Here is a 13,909-nt window from a genome sequence, read left to right as displayed (position 1 = left end):
GTTTTAAAAAAAGGCAGGAAGTGAGACGCTTCTGTGCACTGCCCAAACATTGCGTAAATTGCAGCTCAGTCTGGAATGGCTGCTTTTCCAATAAATGAGGATGCTTGAAATACATTTTCTCTTTGTACTTTTAGTTTCCTTATGATAGAATATATTTACCTTTGTATATCCCATGCCATTGAATTCTATCAAATGGTCAGAAAATCTAAAGTAGTGTAATAGCCCTAGAGAGAGATTAAACTGTTCTTTTTCTCCAAGTAAGAACAGTCCCTTCATTTCCAACCTAAACATGAAGTATATAAAACAAATCAGGGGTGCCTGGGTGGCTCAGTTGGTTAAGCATCTGACTTCAGCTCAGGTCATGATCTTTGTGAGTTGGAGCCCCACGTCAGGCTCTCTGCTGACAGCTCAGAGCCTGGAGCCTGCTTCAGATTCTGTGTCTCCCTCTGTCTCTGCCCCACCCCCACTCACGGTCTGTGTGTGTCTCTCTCTCTCTCAAAAATACATAAAGATTAAAGAAAAAAATTAAAAAGAAACAAATCAGAAACCTGGCTAAAATTAAATCATAATCTTGAGATGTATGTTCATATTTACCAAGTATTTTGTTCAAAGCTGCCAGAGGGAAAGAACTGCAAAGATTGCAATTATAAAGAATTTCTGGGAGAGCTGCCTTTCTGCCTGCAAAAATACCACCTGAACACAATATGATGAAGATACGCTATACAATAGGAGAAGTGTGAAGATTTTTATGCTGTCAAAAATCTCACATCCATTAAACATATTTTTAGTTAGCAATCTAGATAGTTTATGAAAGAAAAATGAAAATGTCATTTTATATATACTGTACATCTTATAGTACAGTAGGGGCAGAATTATTGAAATCAAAGGAACCATATTTTGGATTTGAAGTGCACTTTACATTTCCACTTACAAAAGCATGGAAACTCTTAGGTATTTAATAACATTTGAGTTATTTTTTAAAAATATCTGATTGGTAAAACCCCAAACTAACAAAATGACTTCTGTTGTTGTAGTACTGACTTTCCCATGTTAAATACGGCAATCCTATCCTTGTCTACACCTATATAATGAGATTCTACTAGATATACTCTTGGGTTGTAAAACTTGTGGATTTCAACAACCCATTTTGGTACATACAGAGTATTCTTCTTAACAACTAACTACTCTTACATAATGCAAGTGTTCCGTGATGTAGATAACAATTTTTCTGTTGAAGGAGAGCTGTTTTTGTTTTTGGTTATTTGCCTCTTTCAAATAACGCTATTTCAACACATATCCTTACCCTTTGTTATGTTCTTTGGGATCGCTAGGTAAAGGGCACGTGTATTTTCCATGTCCATGGAAACTGCCATATTGCAACATATGTACTCCCATTCTCTTCTTCTTCTTCTTCTTTTTCTTCTTCTTCTTCTTCTCCTTTTAAAAGTTTATTTATTTATTGAAAGAGAGAGAGAGAGAGAGAGCACATGGAAGGGGCAAAGAAAGAGAGAGGATCCCAAGCAAACTTCACACCATCAGTGAGGAGCCCAATGCAGGGCTTGAACTCATAAACCTTGAGATCGTGACCTGAACTACCCAGGCGCTCCCTCCCATTCTTTTCTTAAGAAAAGGCCTTATTCTTGACACCACCTACTGTTTATTTCAGCAATCTTTTTATTGTCACCCATGTGATTAGCAAAAGTAAATCATATTTAATACTTTGTTATGTTACTTGTATTTCCCATTGCGAATGAGGCTGAGCATCTTTTCATACCTTTATTAGTCATTTCCACTTCCTCTGTAAATTTTCTGTTCCTGACCTTTCTTTTCAATATGTTACTATTATTTTTTTCTTACTGACTTGGAGGAGGGCTGTGTTTTTTAAGGATATTGTTTTAGACAGCCTGGGCTGCTATCACAAAGTACCATAGACTGACTGCTTAAACAAGAGAAATTGATTCCTCACAGTTCTGGAGGCTGAGAAGTCCACGATCAAGGTGCCAGTCAGTGAGGTACCTGGTGAGAGCTGTCTTCCTAGCCATCTTCTTGCTGTACCCTCACACAGTGGAGAAAGGGGGGAAGTTGAGGGGGAAGGAGAGAGAGAGAGAGAGAGAAGAGAGAGAGAGGGAAAGAGAGAGAATAGACAGAGAGAGGTCTCAAAGGTACAAATCCCATCATGAAGATCCCACCCTCATGACCTCATCTAAACCTAGTTAGTTCCCAAAGGCCCATCTTCAAATACCATCACACTGAGGAATAGGCCTTAATATCATGAATTTGGGGGTGGGGGTGGACACCATTCAGTCCATACCAGACTTTTTTTTAAAAAAATTTTTAAAATGTTTATTATTTTTGAGAGAAACAGTGCAAACGGGGGAGGGACAGAGAGAGAGGGAGACACAGGATCTGAAGCAGGCTCCAAACTCTGAGCTGTCAGCACAGAGCCCGATGCAAAGCTCAAATTCATGAACTGCGAGATCATGACCTGAGCTGAAGTTGGACGCTTAACTGACTGAGCCACCCAGGTGCCCCTATTTTTTACCAGTGTTACAAATACTTTTCTCCCAGGCTGCTATTTTCTTCTGACTTGAAGGTATCTTTCACCATACTAGAGTTCTACATATTTACTTAGGCAGAACTAACCTTTCATGGATTCATTGTTTTGTTTCTTGTTTAGAAAGACGTTCTGCTCTTGGGATGCCTGGGTGGCTCAGGGGTCTGACTTCAGCTCAGGTCATAATCTCATGGTTCATGAATTCGATCCCTGCATAGCGCTCTGTGCTGACAGCTCAGAGCCTGGAGCCTGCTTCAGATTCTGTGTCTCCCTCTCTCTCTCTGCCCCTCCACCATTCTCTCTCTCTCTCTCTGAAAAATGAATAAACCTTAAAAAAAAAAAGACATTCTGTCCTCAAAGATTATAAACATATCCCCATATGTCATTTTCTACAGTTAGAGTTTTGTTTTTTATCTTTAGATTTTGTAGTTTTCATGGAATTCACTTATTTATTTCTTTTGTGCCATGTAATATAGGGACCTTTTTAAAAAATTTTTTTAATGTTTATTTATTTTTTACAGAGAGAGAGACAGAGCATGAGCAGGGGAGGGGCAGAGAGAGAGGGAGACACAGAATCCGGAGCAGGCTCCAGGCTCTGAGCTGTCGGCACAGAGCGCGACGTGGTGCTCGAACTCACAGACTGCGAGATCATGACCTGAACCGAAGTCGGACACTCAACCGACTGAGCCACCCAGGCGCCCCTGCCTTTTTTTTTTTTTAAATACCAAATGTATAAATAATAGACCCAACACCATGATAACAATTTTAGAAAAAACATTTTTTTTTTCTAGCTGTATTCTTGGACTCTTATCTGGGGTAGATTTTTATTAGGGATTTTGAAATATTGAGCTTAGCTCACCTGGCCTCTCTTACTAATTCAGGTTGGGAATACTAGTCCAGACATACACAATAATAAAAGTAATACTACCCTTAGGATTCAACAATGACCCTAAGCCCTATCACCAGTAGAATATGGCCTTTAAATTGTTTTTTAGTCAAAGAATTTTAGGTATATGCCACATAATTTTATGTAATGCTATTTTCCCTTTTTGCCAGATGTCTGCTGTGGCCAGTAGTTTCCAGATGGTTAAGTGGGTTAATTAGGAGTTGTATTAGTGTGCTAGAGCCGCCATAACAAGTACCACACACTGGGTGGCTTAAACAACAGAGATTTATATCTTCACAATTCTGGAGGCTGGAAGTCTGAGATCAAGATGTCGGTAAGGTTGATTTCTTCTGAGACCTCTCTGTCTTGTAGGTGGCTGTCTTCTTCCTGTGTCTTCACATGGCCTTTCATCAGCATATAATCTCCTCTTCTTATATGGTTACTAGTTATAGTAGACCTAGTGACCTCATTTAACCTTAATTACACCTTTAAAGACCATATCTTTAAATCCAGTCACCTCCTGTGGAACTGGGGGATTAGGACTTGAACATGCTAATTTTGGAGGGACACAATTCAGCTCATAACAGGGATATAGTCTGTGATATTGAGATAAAGTTACAGAAACTGACCCACACAGGGATTGAGCTTGTTATCACTGATTTATTACCCAGTGGTTCTCAAATATTAGCATGCATCTGTTTTACATGAAAGACTTGCTAAATTGCTGGGCCCCACCCCAGTGACTGATTCAGTTGGTCTTAAGTAGGGCCAGAAAACTTATATTTCTAACAAGGTCCTGGGGAAGGTCCCAGGGCACTGCTGATCTGAGGAATACACTTTGAGAACCACTGGCTTAATCAACTATGCTAAGCAGCCACAGATGGCGTGATATGAAACATATAAAGAACCGTCAAGCTTTCTGTCAATGCAAAATTGTACCACTATTTTAGTACTGGCAATTTAATTCCTTTCCTAAGGACTGTTTTTGCTCCAACCTGGAACAAATTGGACTTGAAAAATGTCAGAGCTATGCAGGAAGGGGCTAGAAGAACACAGGATACTAGAGATTGACAGTAAGAGTCACATATAAAAAGACAAAGCAGACAAAAGTGAGACCATGGTTTAGCTGCTCACGTATTTCTTACTGGTGTCAAAAAGACTTTTGTTGCCACGTAGACTGGCAAGATTCCCATAGTAGCCTGGAAATTGTGCTATATTGGTTATGTTTTATCAGCAACCTTTTGTTGTTTTTTTTGTTGTTTTTAAAGAAAAAGAACAAGGCTATTTGGATTAATTTTACATTTTCCTCCCTTACACTTCCAGTGTTTATAATCTTCTTTGATTCTTACATTTTCCATTCTTATTTGAATCCAGTTGGTTTTAAAATACTTTTCTACTCTAGTAAAATAAATCTTGAGTCAGTTGTTGGGTTTCAAGGTTGGGGGGTAGTACTGAAACTTTTTCAGTTTCCAAATAAAATATAATACTAATACTTTTTGGGACAAGTAAATTATTATAGTGGATTTTGTTGAAGACAATTAGAATGACAGTAGAGAATAAATGGACCCAAACTAAACAAAAATGCTTGAACTCAAAATCTATTTCTGAAGGCATTAAAAATACAGTGTCTTTTATATAAGTCCAAGTAAGTGGCATTTCTAAGGTAAGAAGAAGAAAAAAAACTACAGAAGAAAAAACCCAGGCCGAGATTTTTCAAGACATGGTTCCACTCGGGAAAATTCCCCTCCCTCTTAAGAAGAATATGTCATTGGTCTCTGGGAGATATCAAACCTAAGCACAGAGAAAAATGTTTGAAGTAGTCAGTTATTTAAATATATCATTCTGAAATCTCAGAGCCAAGTATACCAGTCTGTAAAATTTGAACTATTAGAAGAGTTGAAAACAGCAATAGGATATAGTTTCCTGATGATTGTGGCATTTGTCATCACTTATGATTATGGCTTTATAGGATTAGTGATTTCCTCAGAGCAATACTCAAACGCAAATGCAAAACAGAGAGCTCAAAAATGTTTTGAGAATTAAAGAAGCTAAAATTAGAAGTACTACATAGCTATTTGCTTTCTTAATTGTGGTGAGGCAGCTATTAAAGTTGTCCTTTAATGATGTTTCTGGTGGTGCCTTAAAAAAATAATAATGACATTTCCCATGAGGCAGAATTCTCCAGAAGATCTAGCTATGGCTCCTGTGAATCTTACCCAAAACATAAGATTTGTGGTACACATCTCCTAGCCCTTCTTAGTTGCACCAATCAGTAACTTGTAATCATTGGGAAGAATTTTCTAAGAAGAACTCCATGTGCCAAGGCCTTGGGATGAAAAGGAGCTTGGATTTGTTTGGTGGCTATAGTTTTACGCTATAATAAAGAAGCATCAACTGACTTGTCTCCTACATTCCCTAAACATGTTAGCCCACCCTTCAGGCCTGTGAAGATAGGTGATTTGTCCAATACTGATTTCAGCCCATTACCGCTTATATCCAACTAAAGTATCAGTATATTTTGGACCAGCTTGCCTTCACATGTCAGGAGAACCTATTGTGGATTGTGATTCAATTCAGAATGGAGGCAGCAGTTCATTTTGACCTAATGAAGCATTGGGTCTGGCATTTTTGTCATTCACTTGTACTTGTGTTTAGGAGCTTTCCACATTTCTGCTTTGTGAGGAGTAGTCATGGAGTAGGATCAAGAGGGAGATGATTTTAGTGTCTCTAGCCTCAGAAGAAAAATCTCTGCAGATTTCAAGAAAGGAAGATATTCTACCATTACATTACAACATTGCTCTTGGAAATACTTCAACTCTCATAAGCCTTACCAGTGATTCTTTACAAGATCATAGCCACCCTCCACAATTTAACATTTCAGCTGTAATTCTGAGTAAATTTTGCTAGTGGGTAAGAGTGTCATTATTAAATTTGTAACTATTACTACCCTCTTAGCAAAAGCCTGTGATTTAGACTTCACTTGCATAACAACACATTTCTTTATGGACTACAAGTCATTCTTTGCTCTGATGATTAAGAGGTGATACCTGGCTGTTGAGTCCCAACATACAAGTTTCTTGATTTTGCTCTTCATTGCAATTGCCACTGTAGATTAAGTTTCATCATGTTTTTCCTAATGTGTAGCTGCCTAGCTGTTTTCTTTGTCACCACTTTGTTTCCGAAAGGGTCACCACTTTGCCTCTTCATATTGAACTTATAATTTCCTTCCTAAAAAATAACTATGACTGTTTTATCTACCTGCTTTCAAATAATTTCTTTCCTCACTGCCTTCAACATCAGGTCAAACTATTTAGCATGAAAACAGCTCTTCATTATCTTGTTTATAGTGGATCTTTTCTGAGGAGTCTAAGCAGCCTTCTATCCTCCCTTCTCTGAGATTTCTGAGTCTCCTTCTATCATTATCAGGGGTAGTTATTTACCAATAACTATGCTTGTACCTTGAGACTCACTGGATCTGACCATGAGTAGGTGAGTAGGCCTCTTTATCAAGTTGTGAAACTCAGATTCTCCTGAGTGGGATTTTAGATTCATGGAGTACATTGATTATCTAATTTGATCTTACTGTGGTAATATTATTCCGTTATATTATCATATTATTTTAAATAGACAGAATCTATAGCTTGAAGAAGCTATTTGCTTAGAAGCACATAGAGAGGTTTAAAACACCAGTCTCTTAGAATCCAGGTTACATTGCTGCCATGAAAAAAATTTTTAAATGTGGCTTTATAATTAAAGTATAATTCTACATGAATTACCTAATTTGTAAGACTGGACATCAGAATCATTAGCAAGAATTCCATTTGTCTAATGTCATTTAATAGTGATTAAAGGAACATGAACAGACAATTTCTCAAAAGAAGACATCCAGATGGTCAACAGACACATGAAAAGATGCTCAACATCACTCATTATCAGGGAAATGCAAATCAAAACCACAATGAGATATCACCTCACACCTGTCAGAATGGCTAAAATCAACAACACAAGAAAACAAATATTGGCAAGGATGTAGAGAAAAAGGAACCCTCTTACATTGTGGGTGGGAATGCAGACTAGTGTAGCCACTATGGAAAGAGAGTGGAGGCCCCTCAAAAAGTTAAAAATAGATCAACTCCATGATCCAGTAATTGCACTGCTGGGTATTTACTCAAAGAATATAAAATCACTAATTCAAAGGGGTACATGCTTTCCTATGCTTATAGCAGCATTATTTACAGTAGTCAAGATATGGAAGCACACACACACACACACACACACATATGTATACACATACACACAATGGAATATTATTTAGCCATAAAAAGAATGAAATCTAGCCGTTTGAAATGACATGGATGGAGATAGAGAGTACAATGCTAAGTAAAATAAGTAAGTAAGAGAAAGACAAATACTATATGATTTCACTTTAATGTAAATTTAATAAACAAAACAAATGAGCAAAGGGAAAAAAGAGGGAGAGACAAGCCAAGAAACAGACTCTTAACTATTGACAACAAACTGATGGTTACCAGAGGGGAGGTGGGTAGGGGGATGGGTTAAATAGGTAACAGGGATTAAGAAGTGGACTTGTGATGAGTTCTGGGTGATGTATGGACTTGCTGAATCACTATACAGTAAAACCTTAGATTGTGGGTAACTTGTTCTGTGAGTGTTCCACGAGATGAGCAAATATTTCTAATAAATTTTGAGTTGATAAATGAGCAGTGTCTTGCAATACGAATAGTACCTGATACCGAACGTGACATGATCACAACTGAGCCCAATGGTTCTTGAAATTCTCTTTGATACACAAGTGCTTTGGATTACAAGCATGTTTCTGGAATGAATGATGTTCACAAAACCAAGGTTTTACTGTATTGTACACCTGAAACTAATATAACATTGTGTGTGAACTAACTGGAATTAAAAACTTAAAATAAAAAAGAAAAACATTTAAAAACCAGTAAAGGGGCCCCTGGGTGGCTCAATTAGTTAAGCGTCTGACTTATGATCTCATGGCTTGTGAGTTTGAGCCCCACATTGGGCTCCGTGCTGACAGTGCGGAACCTGCTTCAGATACTCTGTCTCCCTCTCTCTCTGACCCACTCCAGCTTGCTCTCTTTCTTTCTCAAAAATAAATAAACAGCAAGAAAATTTAAAAATAGTAAAAAAAAAATAAATTCTATGTTTAGTAGATCTACCTCAAATATGACTCATGAAATTTTTTGTTTTTTCCAGAATTATGCCTGACCATTTCTAATATTTATTGTAAGTATATTTAATAAATGAACAATCGGGATGAATGTAAATTTTAAAAATAAGTATTTATTTATAGTTGATAATTGGCTTTATAAAAATTGGGGGCAATAAAGTCATTTGGAATTACTGATGCTCATGTATTTCTGCACCAGTTGCAAAAGCCTGGTTGGAAAAGGGAATATATGTGTGAATAGGGAAGAAAGGTGGGAAATACATTTTTTGAGTATGCTCTATCCCAGTCATTGTACTTGATGCACATTTCTGAATCCTCAAGAAACCCCAAGAAACATGTGTTATTATCATTATTTTACAAGGAAACTGAAGTAAAGAAGAAGGACTTTGTAGATTTCTAAGAGACTTTATGTATTTATCACATCACAACCATACTATTAAATATTAAATGTTGTAGAGGATCATGTTAGAAAAAAACCCCTGAAATCTGAAAAAAAAAAAACCTGTTAGGACAACTGCACTGATACCAGGTGTTGGTTGGCAGGACAAGAGAAAATCGAAGGTAGTCAATCACTCCAGTGACATCTAAGTTTAATTGTTGTCATGGGGATGTTAACTTTGTGAAGTACCAAACTGTGGCACACAAAGGTGATGCTAGAAGTTTGCAGATCTTCAGTTTTAAAAATTATCTGTGCCACTTTCTTTCACTGGTGTAGATGAAGAAGGTCATCTAAAGAAAGATCACAAAGAATGGATTAGTTCAGCACACGGGGCAGGCAACAGAAGACACAGTTGCAGGTACCACCGGATACGATACATTCGGGAACTTTTTGGCACATTAGAAGGGGCTATGGTACGATGTTCATGTTTCCTCTTGGACTTGGGTATTTCATGTCTTCAGGATTTCCGTATTCCTATACTAGCTTCTTTCAAAATTGTAATGCATGAAAGATAAACTGTTAATTGATGTTGTTTAAACAAAGTTTTTCTTGGTCAAACATATTTGAGAAACAGTCTAAATCTTTCCCAAGGTGTGCCAAAGTCTACAACAGGGTTAAAAACCTGTTTAGTTTGTTTAATGGTTTTAAAAATGTATTAGCTAGGGCAAAAACTGTTTGCCTTGTATACTTACTATAATCCTTTAAAACCATTTTTGGAAAACACCATTCTTGATAAACAGGACATTATTTCTTGCTGCTCTTAGCTATAATTTGTGGTTTTTCTCTGAGTACTACTATCTTAGATACCAATTACACAAGGAACATTCTAGAGCAGAAAGCCATCAAATAATAAAAATGCCAAGAATTATCAATATTCGTATGCATTCTTGATCTTTGAGAGAATAAAGCAGACGGCTTACTGACTTCTGAGCATTCATCTTAACCATAAGGGAGGATAACCAGGATCAAATAAAGTCACTTAGGGGGCTAGATGAAGTAATGCTTACATTGTTGCCTTATTTTCCAGGGTTTACTTGCTTGTTCCTAAATAGAGATATTTCTGCTTTCACATTCCAAAGCAATGCTTGATGTGGTTTCATCCTTGAATGTCTGAGACAGTTATTAACTAAGTGAGAAGGTGTTAAATGGAAACTAGCTGAGAAAGAAAACTTTGACATGGATTTCAGAAATTGTTTCTGGCCTTCAGAATACTTTTATCCAGTACCAAATTTGTACTATGCATGGTCTACTCTTAGCCATTCCTAATTTTGCCAGTGCTCTTCCTACAACAAAGTAAGTAAATGCAAGCATTCATTAATAGTGAGAAAGGTAGGCTTAGTCCATGAAATCAGGTTCCCAGGAGTAGTCATAACCAAGGATAGCCCAGTGGAAAGGCACAGTGTATTAAATGTGTCTTTAACCAATAAAATAGAAAGTAGGACAAAGAAAATGGAGAAAGTATTTTGAGTAAAATACTTTCTCAGGCTAACCAACTAGTTTGTTAGGCTAACTAACTCAGGCTAACTAGTTTGTTTCTCTTATATGCCTGTTTGATTTCTTTCAGGGTATGAACCCCTGGAAATATTGCAGATTGAATTTTACAAAATGAATGAAAATAATCTAGACCAGGCAAAAGAAAATCTCTACCTTGATTATTAATTTTGTCATGTTACTACTATCAGTTACTTGGAGCAGTAGAATGACTGATTTGAGCCAAGTGTTACAACTTGAGGTTTTATTTATTTATTTAAAAATTATTTTTTTTTAAATTTATTTTGAGAGGAAGAGAGAGAGCATGAGTGGGGAGGGGCAGAGAGAAAAGGAAAGAGAGAAAATCTCAAGCAGGCTCCGTGCTGTCAGCACAGTGCATAAGGTAGGGCTCAAACCCACAAACTGTGAGATCATGACCTGAGCCAAAACCAAAAGTCAATTGCTGAACTGACTGAACCACCCAGGCGCCCCTCACTTGAGGTTTTTGAAGGATGTTCTGCACTGTTTCTTAGAATTGGCTATTCCTGTTTTTGACTTCCATTGACTCTTCTCCAGAAAGAGAAAGTGGAAATGGATACAGTGTTGTCATCACTGATGGGTGAGTCCATGGGACTGAGTTTCAGAAGTCGGTCAGTTGTCCGATGACTATTGAAGGTGAGGAAAATTTTCCCTACCCAGTGGGAAATCTCCATCAGCTATCAGAGGTTTCCTTGGGACTGAATGACAATGGCATTTCTCTTTGCAGTTGTGGTACATCTACCAAGAATTCCGTAGCTTACCTTCCACACTGCTATTGCTCAGTCCGAGAGTCACAGAGAAGTTTTGAAGGAATAGTGAATTTATTGACTCATGATAGCATTTTAAAACACAACTTGTATTTCAAACAGATTTCAAAAGTTTCATGTCTGGTTAGTAAAGTGCAGTGAGACTATAGTAGTGATTTTGCATTGCGGTGTTAGTCACGTGAATTTGCAAGGGAGAAATGGCAGGGGCAATGCGTCTTGGCTAAACCACAAGTTAGTCCTCCATGGAATGAAAGATTCTGAATTAAGATTTCAGAACTCTCCTGGAAATGCGATTAGGTATCATGTTCCCATGCATCCCACAGAGTGTGAAACAAAGTGTCTGTGCAAAGATCAGGGCACTAGGTAGCTAAGCAAAGATATTTACACAGATTTACAAGAAGATTAGAAAATCTAGACAGTAAACTGATACTATACTTTTTCTTTTTCTAAAAAGAATATGGGCAACATATTTACAAAAAAAAATTCACAGTAATCAAATACAGCATTTAAAAGATATTCATAGTTTTAGCGGGAAAAAAAATCTGACAGTTGTCAAAGATACTAGAAAAACCAGTGAAGTAAGAGGGTGGATGGAATAGCAGGTGAAGTAAAAACAAAGGATGAGAAAAATTCCAGCTTTGTGAGCTTCCTGGATTGAGGCTGGGCTGCAGTGAGATTGACTGCATCTTTTGGCCTGACCTATCTGACCTGAGCTGCAAGAATTCAGGTAAAGGGCCCTGCCCTGATGACCTTCGTCTGCCTTTCTGCTTTCTCCACCTCCTCCTAGTTTAGAAGAAAAACAAAAGTGCTTCCTTGATCTCCTTTTGTATCTTTCCTTTTTTGATTCCCTCTTAATTTTCCCTAAAATTCCCTTTTTTTAAAAAAAAAATCTTGGTACAATTTTCAGATAATGTAGGTTGCTAGAAGAAAGAAACAAAGTGAATTGAGTGGCTAAACTGTTATTTCTTCTGCTTTTACTGCTTATTTATCCTGCAAGTAATATTCCAAGAAGATCTGCTTTGGTCTTAACAGTTTTTATCATTAGCTTGTAAAGCAATTGATTTTATTAAATGCTTTTATCAAACAAAAGATTGTTTTCTTACTGGCATCCTGGAATTGCCTAAATACAACCCATTATGGATGATCATTTGCTAAAGGTTTTTAATCAGTGGCTGCTCATCTCTTAAATGCTTCAGTAATATATTCTTGGAATCAAAATTGTTGATATTTTTGAGATATTGACTATGCTTATGATATTTTAAAGAAGTTTTATAAATACCCAGCAGGCTTACCTCTACAGAGTAATCAAGTACCTTAATCACTAATAAAATGAACCCAATCTTGTTAGTGTGTACCTCTTTGATGTCAGTTAATCATCACAGTGCATTAAGGAACTCACTAGGTGAAAAATATTATACTGAGAACTTTAGAAATCAATGTGGAAAATCTTAAAAGTGGAAATGAAGGCAGCAGATCCATTTGAAGTGTGTTTTTTATTTACAAACCTGCAGTCTTGTGCATTGATAAAATAAATAAAAAGTAAACAATAATAACTATTTAACAGATTAGGTCAACTGTCGCAACCTGCTTTGATAAACATGAATGTTTACTAAATCATAAATTATGCTTTAGAATCCTGTGTCTGCAAAGCTAGAACTGGAGCTCTTTCTGAAATTGACACAGAAATGTATCAAATTCAAGTACGTGGAAGAGTCCTCCAACCCAACAGATTAAACTCTTCAACCTATCTGTTCTCTGGGAGGATAATCTGGGGCCTGGCAGGAGTGATGAGGACACTCCCATCAGCACAAATTAATGAAGGTAAGAGAAATAGGACTTGCACAGTTAGGGAGAGCACCTTACCTCAACCAGTTTGGAGACTATGTTTATCCAGGGGTTTTCACCAAGTTTTACGATGTTTAAGACTGCAGTGAAAGGCAGGAATGAGCAAAGTGTAAACCAAGTTCAGGATTGTTTCTTATTTCTTAAAGTGTTTATTCTCAGATGGCTGGGGGAAAGCTCAGAGACCTGACAAACAATGACCGTCTGATATCACGATGATAATAACATGAATGGGTGGCTTCTCAAGAGCTGTTAGTTTCTGAAGTCAGCACGTATGGCAATGAGGGAGTTATCCTGACAAAGTGACATACCACCTCTGAAGCACAGTATTTGAGGTTTTGTGTATACAACAATATGGAGCAATACATACATATAATGAATATAGAAATATGTAATAAAGAATATTAATATGCAGAACAATCCTCATCACTATTTACATACTTCCTCCCTTACTCCTTTTTTCTTCCTTTTCCAAGCAAATGATGTGACTCCACTGAGATAATATTAATAACTATTTTATTATGGCTTCCATTTAATGAGTGGCTTTATCTTCACCAGAACTTTGCTGATGCTTTTTTATTAATTCAATGTATTTTATTTCATTTAACACTTACATTAATACTGTGAGATGGGGATTGTTGATCAGTTAACAGATAATGAATTGGACACTGACCAGAGTTAATAATCAGGTAGCCAGGAT

Source organism: Panthera uncia (assembly GCF_023721935.1).
Source record: "Panthera uncia isolate 11264 chromosome C1 unlocalized genomic scaffold, Puncia_PCG_1.0 HiC_scaffold_4, whole genome shotgun sequence".
In the NCBI taxonomy this organism is placed as follows: domain Eukaryota; kingdom Metazoa; phylum Chordata; class Mammalia; order Carnivora; family Felidae; genus Panthera; species Panthera uncia.
Note: the sequence above shows the minus strand (reverse complement) of the source record.